This window comes from Rhinopithecus bieti, unplaced genomic scaffold, assembly GCF_001698545.2.
Source record: "Rhinopithecus bieti isolate Rb0 unplaced genomic scaffold, ASM169854v2 scaffold_75173, whole genome shotgun sequence".
Lineage (NCBI taxonomy): Eukaryota > Metazoa > Chordata > Mammalia > Primates > Cercopithecidae > Rhinopithecus > Rhinopithecus bieti.
In genome coordinates this window covers 1019575-1034683 of record NW_016828776.1, presented here as the reverse complement: position 1 = coordinate 1034683, position 15109 = coordinate 1019575, and positions in this window count along the sequence as shown.

The following is a 15109-nucleotide window of genomic DNA, read 5'->3' as shown; positions in this document are numbered from 1 at the left end:
GACTATTTAGACTCAATGTGCTGTTCTTTCCCTATCAAGAAGAAAAGTCATCTTACTCTTGAATTCCTGAAGGAACGCAGTCCTTTCATCAAAAAAAACTTTTTTTGAGGCTGACATATGTCTGTCCCAATACCTCTGCAGCTCCAGCCCATCTCTTAGCATTCATTGTAATCACTCCCATGTACAAAGTCCCTTAAAATGTACACACATTTTTTAACCACATGTCATTCAATTTTATCCTTGGGATAACACTATGTAACTGGTATTAATGTATTGTCATCTCCACTCTATAAGTTAAAAAGTTTGGACTTTAACTGAAATTCACATCTAATTATTCATCAGATATATACTGAGTGCATACTGTACACCAGACTTCCTGTTAGGTCCAAGCAATACAGAATTCATTTGGTCAACAACAGAGATTCGTTGCTTTGCAAACACTGGAATAAAGTGGGAAAGAAAGCTGATGTTTTCTGGCTCTATAAAGTTTAGTCATGAGGCAGATAGACATTAATCAAGTAATCACACATGTAAATATATAAGCACGAATAGTGTTCAGTGATGAAAATTATGGAATGCTATGAGACTGTGTAGGAGGCACATAGAATTAGAAACAAAGGACCAGGCACTGTAGCTCATGCCTGTAATCCCAATACTTTGGGAGGCTGAGGTGGATGGATCACTTGGGGTTAGGAGTTTGAGACGAGCCTGGCCAACATGGTGAAACCCCGTCTCTACTAAAAATACAAAAATTAGCCAGGTATGCTGGCACATGCCTGTAATCCCGGCTACTCAGGAGGCAGAGTCAGGAGAATCATTTGAACCTAGGAGGCAGAGGTTGCAGTGAGCCGAGATCGCACCACCGCACTCTGACCTGGGCGAGAATGAGACTCTGTCTCAAACATACATACATACATATATACATGCATACATACATACATAAGAGACAAAGTCCCTGCTCTAACAGAACTTAAAAGTAGAGTAGGGGAAAAGGCCAAGTAAAGAGAAGATTAAGATATAAAGAGAAGATTAAAATAAGATTTTCATCTTAAAAAAGATCTTCATGGAAGATTCATACTATGAGGTAGGAGTAAGGTTCTGTGGAAGGAAGGAAGAGGCAGCACGAAATCCAACCTGAAGACAAAGGAATTTGAGAAATAAAATGGGTTTGGAGAAGACATCCTGGTTGAGTAGGTGTTAATCATGGAAAGAAGGAAAAGAAGGGAAAAGAATGCAGTGTGTGCAAAGATACAGAAGACAGAAGTAAGACATTCAGAGAAAAAATCTCATGCCTGCTCTGTTGTATTTCTTAAAACGCGTATCAAAATAGGGCATTTATACATTCCAGAAGTTTTAAGTTCATCTCAGAATTCTTTTATAGGGCTTTACTCTCTAACAATGAGACCATTCATGCAATTTCCCCTAAGTCATCAGACAAAACCCATTTGAAGCATGTCCAAGATACCCTTGGCTGCATGTTGCTGGCAAAAATTCACATGACAGAAAACAACAACAACAACAACAAAAACCCAGTATTCTTAGAAAGCTTACATGCATTAACATTATAAACTGAACCACCAATATTAGAATAGTGTTGCTTCACTTCATAGGTTCCATAGTGTTGTTAAACTGTGACCTCGGCTAGAGGCTCTTGGTCCATCTCTTTTTATCCTATACTCTTTATCTTTTAGTTTCTGAGGAGCAGGCAAATCTCTCCTGGGTCTCTCAGTAACCAGGAAACTGGTATTTTGAAAGCCCACTAGTGAGTAAGAGATAATTTTTTTAACAAAAGAAGGAGAGTGGTGCTTATAAAGGTATAATTATTAAACTATGTCAAAAGAAATATATAAGCCATGTAAAACATAAACATAAATGCCAAAGATTATAAAAAGGCAAGGTTAAAACTAACCATTACAAAATGAAACCATTTGATTTACAGTTGCTGGAATGGCTTTAGAATATCTCATTTGGTATGCACTCAGACCCACAGTACTCTTCTCTTAGATACTGGCTGACGGACATTGTCTGTGATTGCTCAGTGTTACAGAGACTAAATCTCTTTCATACAAAGGAGCTGATGCCTTCCACATCAGACAGAAGCAACTTCTTAGAGCCACCCAGATTTTTGCCTTCTGATAAATCAGTCCTTGTAGAGAGTCTGAGATTTTCTCAATTTCACTTTTGTAAAGGCATTTTAAAAGTTAAGTGTAATTTTCAAAAGTAAGCATAACTACCTTCAAAACAAGGCTATTGAGGATTCTTCAACTCAAATTATGATTCTGACTTTTAGGTCAGCATAAGGAACATAAATAACTTTCTTTCTTCAGCTTTGCTAAAGTCATGCTTTCCAAGACTCAATGGTTCTTATATCAAGGAGCCACATCCCTCTCCCAGTCCCACTCCTCAGTCAGTATAGACAATGGAACAACAGGGAAAGACAAGACTTTTGATTAATTAGAAAATCCTAAACCTTAATCCAAGGGTAAACTGAAATATTATAGCAAAATAACCAGCAGTTTGAGATATTTCCTTATTGGCATTGGACCCAAAGCAACAGATATATGAAAAGTAGCACATATTTAACTGAGACAAAATGAAGAAAATTCATCTTTTCATCTTGGTGAATATAACGTCATTCTTTTGATTTCTTAAAATTCTTCCAAAAAAATGATGAACTCTACTTAAAAGAATCTTGCTTTCAGAATTTGAATAATATGAAAGCTTAACTCATACAATATATTAATAAAAACGTTTACCTATCTATGAACATGTAGTTTCATGATTTCAATAGAAAACAAATGGAAATTTCCAAATATTGTATAAAATATACATATTTTTTATTAGAAAAAAATTTCAAACTATTTTGTTATCCTACATGTTTTAAGTGCATAATAATAGTAGTGTAATTAATAAATTCCTTAAAATCAATGCCTTTTAAAAATCTTCTTTAAATTAAATAATTCTTTTCGGTGTTCTGAGATGAGCTCTTTCATTGACATATCAGGCCAATAAGTAATTAATTTTTCATACAATCAAATTATATCTATTATATCTATACAAACTATTAAAACACATAATACACAAATTTATATTTCTGAAAATGATACCATCAACTTAAAAAATCTAGTTAATTCACAGTAGCCAAGATTTAAAAGCAACCTAAGTGTCCAACAGACAAATGGATAAAAGATAATATAGTACTCCATATACAAAACGGAGTGCTATTGAGTCATAAGGAGCATGAGATCCAGTCACTTGCAACGACATGGATGAAACTGGGGAATTATGTTAAGTGAAATAAGTCAGGCACAGAAACTCAAGCTTCACATTTACTCACTTATTTGTGGGAGCTAAAAATTAAAACTATTGAACTCATGAAGATAGAGAGTAGAAGGATGGTTACCAGAGGCTGGGAAGGGTAGTGGTGGGGGTGAAGGGATAGGGCATGGTTAATAGATATGAAAATATAGATAAAATGAATAAGATCTATTTGATTGCACAGCAAGGTGACTACAGTCAACAATAATTTTTTGCACATTTATAAATAACTAAGAGTGAATTGGATTTGTTTACAACACAAAGAAAGAACAAATGCTTGAGATAATGAATGCCTCATTTCTCCTGATGTGCTTATTACACATTATATGTCTGTTTCAGAATATTTCATGTACTCCTTGAATATACACCCCCACTGTGTACCCACAAAAATTAAAAATTAAATAAATAAAATGCACTGCATTCCTTCTTAAGTAAAAAAAAATCAAGTTAAATTACTTTATGTAGGTCATATTACCTTTAGTACTTAATTTTACAAATTTTAGTGGAAATGTAATAATTTATGACTCTGAAAGATTTTCTTCCCATATCAGTATTTATATTATACAACTATCTGATATATATATTACATGATATATACATGCAATGATAATATACAAATGATAATATACAAATTTATATGATGCTATATTATATGATAATATACAAATGATAATATATAAATTTATATGATGCTATAGAGAAAATACAGAAATCTTTAAATATATCTTCATGTTACACAGTTGTTATATATGTTATATATACATATATATCATATGTATATATACATATATGACATATATGTATATATAACATATGTATAACAACTGTGTAATATGAAGATATATTTAAAGATTGCTGTATTTTCTCTATAGCATCATATAAATTTCTCAACATTAAGGTAAAAGAACTCATACTGAAGTCCAGAAAATATAATTTTCCTTGAAATAGTATATTACACTATTATATTACACTATTATACAAATACTAGGTAAGTATCTCCTTACCTAGACACATTATTAAGTATCTTACCAGGTAGCATTCCAAGATAATCTTTAATGATCCTCACCTCCTATGTAGCTAAACTCAGTAACTTACTTCTAATGAGTACAATAAGGCAAAATCATGAAATATTTCTTCTAGGATTAGGTTACAAAAGCCTGAATGTTTCTATCTTGTATGCTTGTGCTCTCTTGCACTCTCTTGCTCTCTCTCTATCTCTCTGTCTCTCTCCCCCTCATGTTGGCACTTACTCTCTCTGTCTTCTTTACAGCAAGGAACTGAGGGTGACTTTCAGCCAATAGCCCATGAAGAAGTGAATCCTGTTGAAAACCCTATGAGTAAGTTTAGAAGAAGATCCTTCCCTATTTGAGCCTTCAAATGAGACCATAGCCTGCTGACAACTTGATTTCGGCCTATGAGAAACCCTGAAGTAGAGAACCTAGCTAAACCTTGCTTAGATTCCAGACCCACTGAATCTATGGAATATCAAATGGGTGTTGTTTTAAGCCACTAAATTTTGGAGTAATTTGTAATGCAGCAATAGATAACCAATATAATCATTTACTCACTTGTCTCTATCTAAATCTGCAGTGTACAATAGAACACCATTCAGAACTATAAGGAGAGAGCTTTAACCTTGGCAACTGTCTTATTGCCCAGCACTTATGCTGACATTTCTGAAGCAGAGGACCATTGTTCCTTTACTTCTAAATCCAAATAAATACAGGAGTTATCTTTCAGTCTATTTCATGATAAATGTGTACCTACTTTACTAGGGTCTGAATATTTTCCATCATACCTATGAATAGATAAGTGAATTTTTCTACCCCCATAGAATATCAGATATTCTGATATTTTAACTGAGATATGAGTAATATGTAAGAAAATGAACAGAGCATAAATGTTTAGTTTGATAAGTTTTGAACAATTGTATATACCTATTTAACCACCACCCAAAAAGCCATGGAATATTTCCATTACCCTAGAAAATTTATTCTTGCATTTTTTTGTCTGTCACTATTTCTTTCCACTCAACTCTCCAACTATAAATTATCTAATTTCTATCAACATATATTAGCTTGCCTTAAGTAGATTTTATATGAATGCATTTAAACACACTGTGTAGTGTTTTGTGTCTGGATCACTAAGCTTAACATTATAATTTTTATATTTATTCATGTTGCTGCATGTATTAGTAGTTTCATTTTCTATTGCTGAGATTATTTCATTTAAGTGGATATACTACTGTTCGCTTATTCATTCATCTGCTGTTGGGCATTTGGGTTATTTAAAGTTTTGCCTATTATGAATAAATCTACTATAAATATTTGAGGCCAAGTCTTTGTGTAAATATATGTTTTTACTTGTGCTTGGCAAGTACCTGGGGGCTGATTTCTTTGTAAGCATATAGATAACTTTTTGAAAAACTGTCAGTTGTTTTCCATTTTATAACCACATTAGAAATTTTGGAGAGTTCCAGTTGCTTGACATCCTTGGTAACATTGCATCTTTTCAGTAGTATTTATCTTAGCCATCATAGTAGGTAAAAATGATGTCTCGCTGTGGTATTAATTTGAATTTCTTTGATAGATAATGAGGTTATGCACTTTTTCATGTGTTTATTGACCATTCATATATATCTTGCTGATTTTTAAGTTGAGTTGCTTGGAGTTTTATTGCCATATATGTATGTGCGTATTATATATGAAATATTGGATATAATATTGTAATTATATAGTATATGTCTTTTATTTCGATGTATATACTGTGAATATTTTTCCCAGATAGTAGCTTGCTTATTGATTTCTTGACAGAGTCTTTTGATGAGCCAAAATGTTAAGTTTTGATAATGTCCAATTACCTCTTTTTAAATGTTATGGTTTATGCTTATCTTAGCTTGTTCAAGAAATTTTTGTCAGCTTTGAGGCTGTGAATTTTCTTTGAGAACTTCATGGTTCTGATTTTTAAATTTAGGTTTATGATCTATCTCAATTGTCCTTTCTGGGCATGTTAATTGAGGTAGGAGTCTCGATTAACTTTTTTATATATAGACATTCAGTGGTTCCAGCAAAATGTGTTAAATACGTCTCTTTCCCTCATCCAGTGAATTTGCCAGTTTTGTCAAACCTCAGCTATAAATCCATGGGTCTGTTTCTGGACTCTAGCCTGTTCCATCAATTATTTTTCATTACATGAATTCATTACATGTAGAATTCATTACATGAATACCACACCATATCTCTAGTTTTACTGTAAGCATTAAAGTCATAAAGTTCAAGTCTCCCAGTATTTTTTTCCAAAATTGATTTAACTGTTTTAAGTGCTCTAACTTTTCATATGAATTTTAGAATGATTTTGTGTATTATGTATTTCTTAAAAACAGCTTTTAGAATGATCTTGAGTATTATGTATTTCTTGAAAACAGCCGGCCGGGCGCGGTGGCTCAAGCCTGTAATCCCAGCACTTTGGGAGGCTGAGACGGGCGGATCACGAGGTCAGGAGATCGAGACCATCCTGGTGAACACGGTGAAACCCCGTCTCTACTAAAAAAAAAAATTCAAAAAACTAGCTGGACGTGGTGGCGGGCGCCTGTAGTCCCAGCTACTCAGGAGGCAGAGGCAGGAGAATGGCGTGAACCCGGGAGGCGGAGCTTGCAGTGAGCTGAGATCCGGCCACTGCACTCCAGCCTGGATGACAGAGCGAGACTCCGTCTCAAAAAAAAAAAAAAACAAAAAAAAAACAGCCTTGTGTATTAACTTACACAATTGCAAGGTGGTGACAAAGAAATTTGGAGAAGAGATATATATGAATGGATCTCTCTGGGTGGCCAAAAACTGTGAAGATATTTATATCCTATGTGAGTGCTCACCAACGGGTGACATCGGCAGAGGAGAATTTTAATAATCAAGTGGATAGAATGACTTGTTCTGTGGACACCAGTCATCCTCTTTCCCCAGCCACCCCTGTCATTGCCCAGTGGGCCCATGAAAAAAGTGGCCATGATGGCAGGGATGGAGGTTACACATGGGCTTAACAACATGGGCTTCCACTCGCCAAAGCTGATCTGGCTACAGCCACTGCTGAGTGCCCAATTTCCCAGCAGCAGAGACCAACACTGAGCCCTTGATATGACACCATTCCTCAGGGTGATCAGCCAGCTACTTGGTGCAGGTTGATTGTATTGGACCTCTACTAACATGGAAAGGGCAGAATTTTATCTTTACTTGAATAGACAATTACTACTCTGGACGTGGGTTTGCCTATCCTGAACACAATGCTTCTGCCAAGACTACCATCCATGGACTCATGAAATGTCTTATCCACCATCATGGTATTCCACACAGCATTGGCTCTGACCAAGGCACTCATTTTATGACTAAAGAAGTGCAGCAGTGGGCTCATGCTTATGGAATTCACTGGTCTTACCATGTTCCCCATCATCCTGAAGCAGCCGGATTGATAGAACAGTGGAATGGCCTTTTGAACTCACAATTACAATACCAACTATGTGACAATACTTTGCAGGACTGGGGCAAAGTTATCTAGAAGGCCATGTATGCTCTGAATCAGCGTCCAATATATGGTACTGTTACTCTCATAGCCAGAGTTAATGGATCCAGGAATCAAGGGGTGGAAGTGGAAGTGGCACCACTCACCATCGCCCCTAGTGATCTACTAGCAAAATTGTGTGCTTCCTGCTCCCACAACATTACGTTCTGCTGGCCTAGAGGTCTTAGTTCCAGAGGGAGGAATGCTGCCACCAGGAGACCCAACAATGATTCCATTAAACTGGAAGTTAAGATTGCCACCTGAACACTTTGGGCTCCTCCTACATTTAAGTCAACAGACTGAGAAGGGAGTTACAGTGTTGGCTGGGGTGATTGACCCGGACTATCAAGATGAAATCAGTCTACTACTCCATAACAAAGGTAAGGAAGAGTGTACATGGAATACAGAAGATCCATTAGGGCATCTCTTAGTATTACCATGTCCTATGATTAAAGTCAATGAGAAACTACAACAGCCCAATCCAGGAAGGACTACAGACGGTCCAGACCCCTCAGGATTGAAGGTTTGGGTCACTCCACCAGGAAAAAAACCATGACCTGCTGAGGTGCTTGTTGAGGGCAAAAGGAATACAGAATGGGTAGTAAAAGGTAGTCATCAATACCAACTATGACCAAGTGACCAGCTGCAGAACCAAGGACTGTAACTGTCATGAGTATTTCCACCTTCTTTTGTTAAAAACATGTTTGTGCATGTATACACTTGTACTAAGAAAACATCTTCATTTTATTTCCTTTTCCTTTATCATGTGACATAAGATTTATTGACTTCATAAAAGCATTTAAGCATTGTTAACTTTATGTAATAGCATTTGGGTTGGGCATTGGTCCATTTCCAGTTGTACGAAGGATACTTGTACTTTGTTAGGCGTAATTATGACCTTATTATTGTCTTTATTTGAAGATTATGTATGATCTCAGGAGTTGTGTATGGGTTCAAGTTGAAGAGGGTGGACTTGGCTGGGCACGGTGACTTATACCTGTAATCGCAGCATTTTGGGAGGCCGAGGTGGAAGGATCACCTGAGATCAAGAGTTCGAGACTAGTGTGGCCAATGTGGGGAAATCCTGTCTCCGCTAAAAATACAGAGATTAGCTGGGTGTGGTGTCTGATGCCTGTAATCCTAGCTACTCAGGGGGCTGAGGCAGGGGAATCGCTTGAACCTGGGAGGCAGAGGTTGCAGTGAGCCGCGATCATGCTATGGCACTCCAACCTGGATGACAAGAGTGAGATTCCATCTCAAAAATAAAAAAGAAAAAGAAAAAGGAAAAGAAAAGAAAAGAAAGAAAGAAGGAAAGAAAAAGAAAAGGGGTGGACTTGTTATGGTTAATACTGAGTGTCAACTTGATTGGATTGAAGCATGCAAAGTATTGATCTAGGGTGTGTCTGTGAGGGTGTTGATTAACAGGAGATTAACATTTGAGTCAGTGGACTGGGGAAGGCAAACCCACCCTTAATCTTGTGGGCACAATCTAATCAGCTGCCAGTGAATATAAAGCTGGCAGAAAAATGTGAAAAGGTTTAGACTAGACTAGCCTCCCAGCCTATATCTTTCTCCCATGCTGGATGCTTCCTGCCCTCAAACATCAGACTCCAAGTTCTTCAGTTTTGAGACTCAGACTGTCTCTCCTTGCTCTTCAGGTTTGCAGACAGCCTATTGTGGAATCTTGTGATTGTGTAAGTTAATACTTAATAAACTCCCCTTTATATATATATATATGATATATATATGCACACAACAGTAGGATATATATATATGTATACAACAATAGGATATATATCCTATTAGTTCTGTCCCTCTAGGGAATCCTTACTAATACACTCACCTATGAGACTATTGACATAATTATGTTTCTTATGCATAGTTTGACTAAGGTGCCAGTCGGTGCCAGTTTTTCATAAGTTATCGATCACAGGCCTCATGCCATTTCTTTCTATATGTACCTCTCTATAAAATATCACAACATGGCACCTAGCTTCATCAGAGCAAGTGAGAAAGTGGGCAAGAGAGCGCCAGAAAGAGTGTGAGCAAGAGAGAAGACACCTGATGACACAAGTGATATCTCATCACTTTTGTCATATTTGTTGGTTTGAAGCACGTGTAGCCTACCCTAAAGAAGAGTAGATAGCATGAGTGGGTAAATAGTAACTGGTGGGGATCACTGGGAACCATGTCAGAAGCTGCCTACCACAGTGTGTTTAATCATCATAACCTTTCTATGATATTCTCTAGTGTTTTCCTAACGCATATATTTAAAGCTCCATGGTTAGAAAACAAATATAATACCAAGAATCTACTTCCCAAGTCTGCATTTTATTCAACAACTCTATTGAATTGTTACTGTATATTTTTTTGTCCTTTCTAAGAAATCTTTGCCTGTACTGAGATCACAGATTTTCTGTTTTATCTGGTGTCAGTTCTGGTAAACTGTATTTCAAGAAGTTAAATTTTTTGGCACAATGTTATTGTTAACATTCTCCTGTTATTCTTTTAATATGTACAAGATATGACATGAAAATCCATCACTTGTTCTTGATGTTACCCACACTCTCTCTTTATTTTCTTATTCTGTCTAGTAGAAGCTTATCAATTTTATCGGTCCTTTCAAATAATCCAATTTTTAACTCTAAAATTTTCGTGGTTGCTTGTCTATTTCATTGATTTCTACTCTATATATTTCTTTTATTTTTTTCTATGCAAAATGGATTTAATTTGCTCTACATTTTCTAGGTTCTTAAGGTGCATCATTGATTTGGAACTTTCTTCTTTTCACATAGAAATATTTAAAGCTATTACTTTCCCTCTAAACGCTGCTTTAGCTCTGTATCACCAAGTTTGACATATTGTATTTTCAATATCACTGTTAAAAATGTTATCTAATTTTCACGGCAATGTCTTCTAAGACCCATGAATTATTTATCAGTGAGTTGTTATTTTACAAATGTTTAAGGTTTTCCTGGATATCTGTGATGGCTAATGTTGAGTTTCAACTTCATTAGATTGAAGAATGCAAAGTATTTTTCCTAGGTGTGTCTGTGAGGGTGTTGTCAAAGGGGATTAACATTTGAGTCACTGGACTGAGAGGCAGACCCACCCTCAATCTGGGTGGGTACCACCTAATTAGCTGCCAGCACAGCTAAGATAAAAGCAGACAGAGGAACGTGGAAGAACTAGACTGGCTGAGTCTTGTTGGCCTCAATCTTTCTCCTTCACTGGATGATTCATGCCTTGAACATCAGTCTCCAAGTTCCTCAGCTTTTTGAATCTTGGACTTACACCAGTGGTTTTCCAGGCGCTCTCAAGCCTTTGGCTATAGACTGAAGGCTGCACTGTTGGTTTTTCTACTTTTGAGGTTTTGGGACTCAGACTGTCTTCCTTGCTCCTCAGCTTGCAAATGGCCTATTGTGGGACTTCACCTTATGATTATGTGAGTCAATATTCCTTAATAAACTCCCTTTTGTATCTACATCTATTCTATTAGTCCTGTCCCTCTAGAGAACCCTGACTAAAAATACCTTACTGTTACAAATTTCTAACTTGATTTTACTCTGGTCAGAGAATATACCTTGCATAATTTAATTTCTTTTAAATATATTGTGATTTGCTTAATTGCCCTGCAAATGCTCTCTCTTAGTAAATATACCATGAATGTTATACTTAATATTTTGTACTGTAAATATCAGTTGGTTCAAATTTTATAATATTTTTCAGATCTTCTATGTGTTTACTGATATTTTGTCTAGTTTTTTCTATAAATTGCTGAGAAGGTGGTGCTAAAACTATCTTTTGTGAGATATAGTTCTCCTTGGACCTCTTGCCTTCCTATGTATTTTGCTGTGTGTGCCAATAGTGCAAAGCTCTGATCCCTCTTTTACCGGGGCCATTTCTTGAGGTTGTTAATGTCACTGATAGCATTGAGAGAAAAGTGGCATCCCCCAGCCTTCAGAAAAACTGTGTACTCACTTACTGCTTGTAATAAAAGCAGTAGCTTCCCCAGTCTGAATTTCTTAGATACATTATGTACCCATCTGAGCTCATCTTGTTTGCCCCATGAGACTTGGGGGCAAAGAGAACTGATGTAAGTATGCTAGTGCTTATGCTGCTTACCATGAAAAAAATACCTCTTATTTTGACCCAAGAGCCTTGTATTTTCAGTCAGCATCCATGAAACTGTAGTTGGCTAATTTAATGTCTCATAAGTACGGTAAATTCAAATACCAGGTCTAATATTCTACTATGAATATAGGTTTATTTCTCCTTATAATTCTATACATTCTTGATGAAGTAAAAAGCTATGCTGTATAAGCCCACGTGGCAAGGAGTGGCAGGTGGCCTCCAAGAACTATTAGAAGCCTCTAGGAATTGAGAGTGGCCTCCTGTTGATAGTTAGTACAAAGTTGGAGCCTTCTGATATAGTTTGGATATTTGTTCCCCCAAATCTCATGTTAAAATGTAATTGCCAATGTTGGAAGTGGGTCCTGGTGAGAGGTGTTTGGGTTATGGGACGGATCTCTCATATCTTGTTGCTGTTCTTTGATAGTGAGTTCTTACAAGATCTGGTTATTAAAAAGTGTGTGGCACCCTCCCCACAACTCTCATTCTTGCTCTTGCTACCTCCATGTGATATGCCTGCTCCCCCTTTACCTTCCACCATGATTGGGAGCTTCCTGAGGCTCTCACCAGAAGCAGATGCCAGCACCATGCTTCTTGCACAGCCTGCAGAACTGTAAGCCAGTTAAACCTCTTTTCTTTATAAATTACCCAGTCTTTGGTATAGCAACACAAGAACAGCTTAACAGGCCCACAGTCATACAAATAAATTCTGCAAACAATTGGAATGAAGTAGAGAAACAGGTTCTTCCCCAGTAAAGCTCTAGATGAGAACTTGGCACAGCTGAACACCTTGATTGTATCCTTCTAACTCTGAACAGAGGGATTTAGTTAAGCTGTGCCTAGTTTCCTGGGCATGGGAACTAAGAAATAATGAAAATATGTTGTTTTATGCTGTTAGATTTGTATAATATGCTATGCAGCAATAAGAAACTAATACAGTCTCTGTTGATTGTCTTTCTCTTGAGAATATCACAGTTTCCAGGTTCTTTGTATGTCAAGTAATTTTAGATTATATTCTGAATATCGTGAATGTTATGTTGTGGAAACTCTAGATTCTATCATATTCCTTTGAATAGTGTTGATATTTTTGTTTTGGTAGGCAATTAACATGATTTGATTTTGAAACTGCAAGCACTGCCTCACCTGTGGCATCTCAAATCTTAGTTCAGCTTTTTTTTCTTTTTTGGTCCTGATGCATGGTTCAGAAACGTGGGCAGAATTAATACCCCTGCAAGGTGTATCAGTTCTGTGAGGAATTGGTCTTTTACTTCTCTGGTTCTTTTATTTTCAGGATTATCCCTCGTTTTCTTATGGCAGTGACCACTTGAGCTCTGCGTTTTTATTTTTTAGTCCAGAAAGACCATGAATTTTTCTTGGGGTTTCAATTTCCCATCTTTAGTCCAAAGTTTGTAAAATCCAGGAACTCATACCATGCCCTTTTCTTAATTCAACTTTTGACTCACTTCCAGAATCTCTCAGCCTTTGTCCATAGTTTTTATTCATATCTTTCAAGTAGTTGTTCTGTATTTTCTCTAAAATTTTTGGCTATAATCTCTGGAATGATCAGTCTCTTAGAGGTTTATTCCTCTATAACAGAAACAGACTTACCAAGCCTATGCAAAGATCAATAGATTACAGGTGTACATATTTTCCAAGTATTTCATTTTATTAAAAAGTAAGTTATATTATTCAATCTATATAACTTCTATGTTTATGGACTAGCTAATCGTCTGTAATAAAATACTACTCATCGCATTACTGTGCAGTATCGATGAAGTCAAGACGACTTGCTAAGTTTGTGCTGTATATTCAATATGTATTCAGACTTATACCATAATGTATCTCTTTTTGTTGCTTCAGTATTTTTAGTGAATGAGGATTAACAACCATGTATTCTGCCTTTGGACCATTACTATATATTGAACCCATAACATGTGTGTATTATTCTTCATACATATTCAGAGCATATCTTATAACAGCTCCTTTGGAACCATTATCCACATATGCTGTGAATACACATTAACAGCAGAATACATTTACATATTATGAGTTCATCATATTGAATGCATAGTAAAAATCTTTATAAGAATATAGTTATAATATTAAAAAGCTATTTACTTAAACATGTTACTTACTATTCTACCTTCATTAAATGTTATTTCAAAATTTTTAGTGGATATTTGCAGAAATCCCATGTTTCCAGAGGACTACATTATCAAATAAAAGTTTGTCTCTCTTTTTTCTAACAGGAAGCTTCTTGCTCATCTTCTCAACAACAGAATATAGTCTACACAGGTAAAAGAATTAGCAACTTTAGTTGTAATGAACACATTTTCATAATGAGTTCATTGCAGAGCTCTTATTTTTAATGGCCCTGTAATACAAGCAAAAATTTTGATAAACTTCTGAAAGTCTCCGAATTCTATAAGATATAAATGAAATGAAATTTGGAGCCATTTGACAAATTATGTTATTCTATCTAGCTAGTTGTACATCAACCAAATAACCTAAACTCTTAATATGAACCCAACATGACTTTGTTTTCTGAGGAATCTTTGAGGTTCAACTGGTTGCTACAAGAGCTGTGAATTTTGTGTGATTTTAAGTGCCTTGGATAGTGTTATAGGGTCATAGGCTGAAGTCTGAGTGACTTTAAGCAGCCAAAAAATGCTCTCTAGAAAAGCAGGATATTTATGTCTCAGTACTACAATGAAATCAACTTTTGCAATAGCAGAAAACAAAAGAGTCAGACTTCTGCACTTAGGTAGCATTAATAACATGACCATTAAATCTAAGCTATCTAGTCAGAAGACTCCAACTGAGTACTGTGCTCTAAAGTCACATCATAATCTAGATCATATTGCTCCAGCTAGTAGTCATTCATTCCACTCACTTGATTAATTCAAAATGCCAAATAGCAAATGTTTAATTTTGTAAGTAAATACAATATTGTATCAGCTGCAAAATAAAATTATCACATCACTCCAAGAATAAACATTTTTTAAAGGCAAAACCTTCATATTTATAGTGAAGTAGCTCTTTTTCAACATGATGATCAGGTTAGTATCAAAATTATTAAAATTATAAAAAATATCTGTGGGGATAAACACTG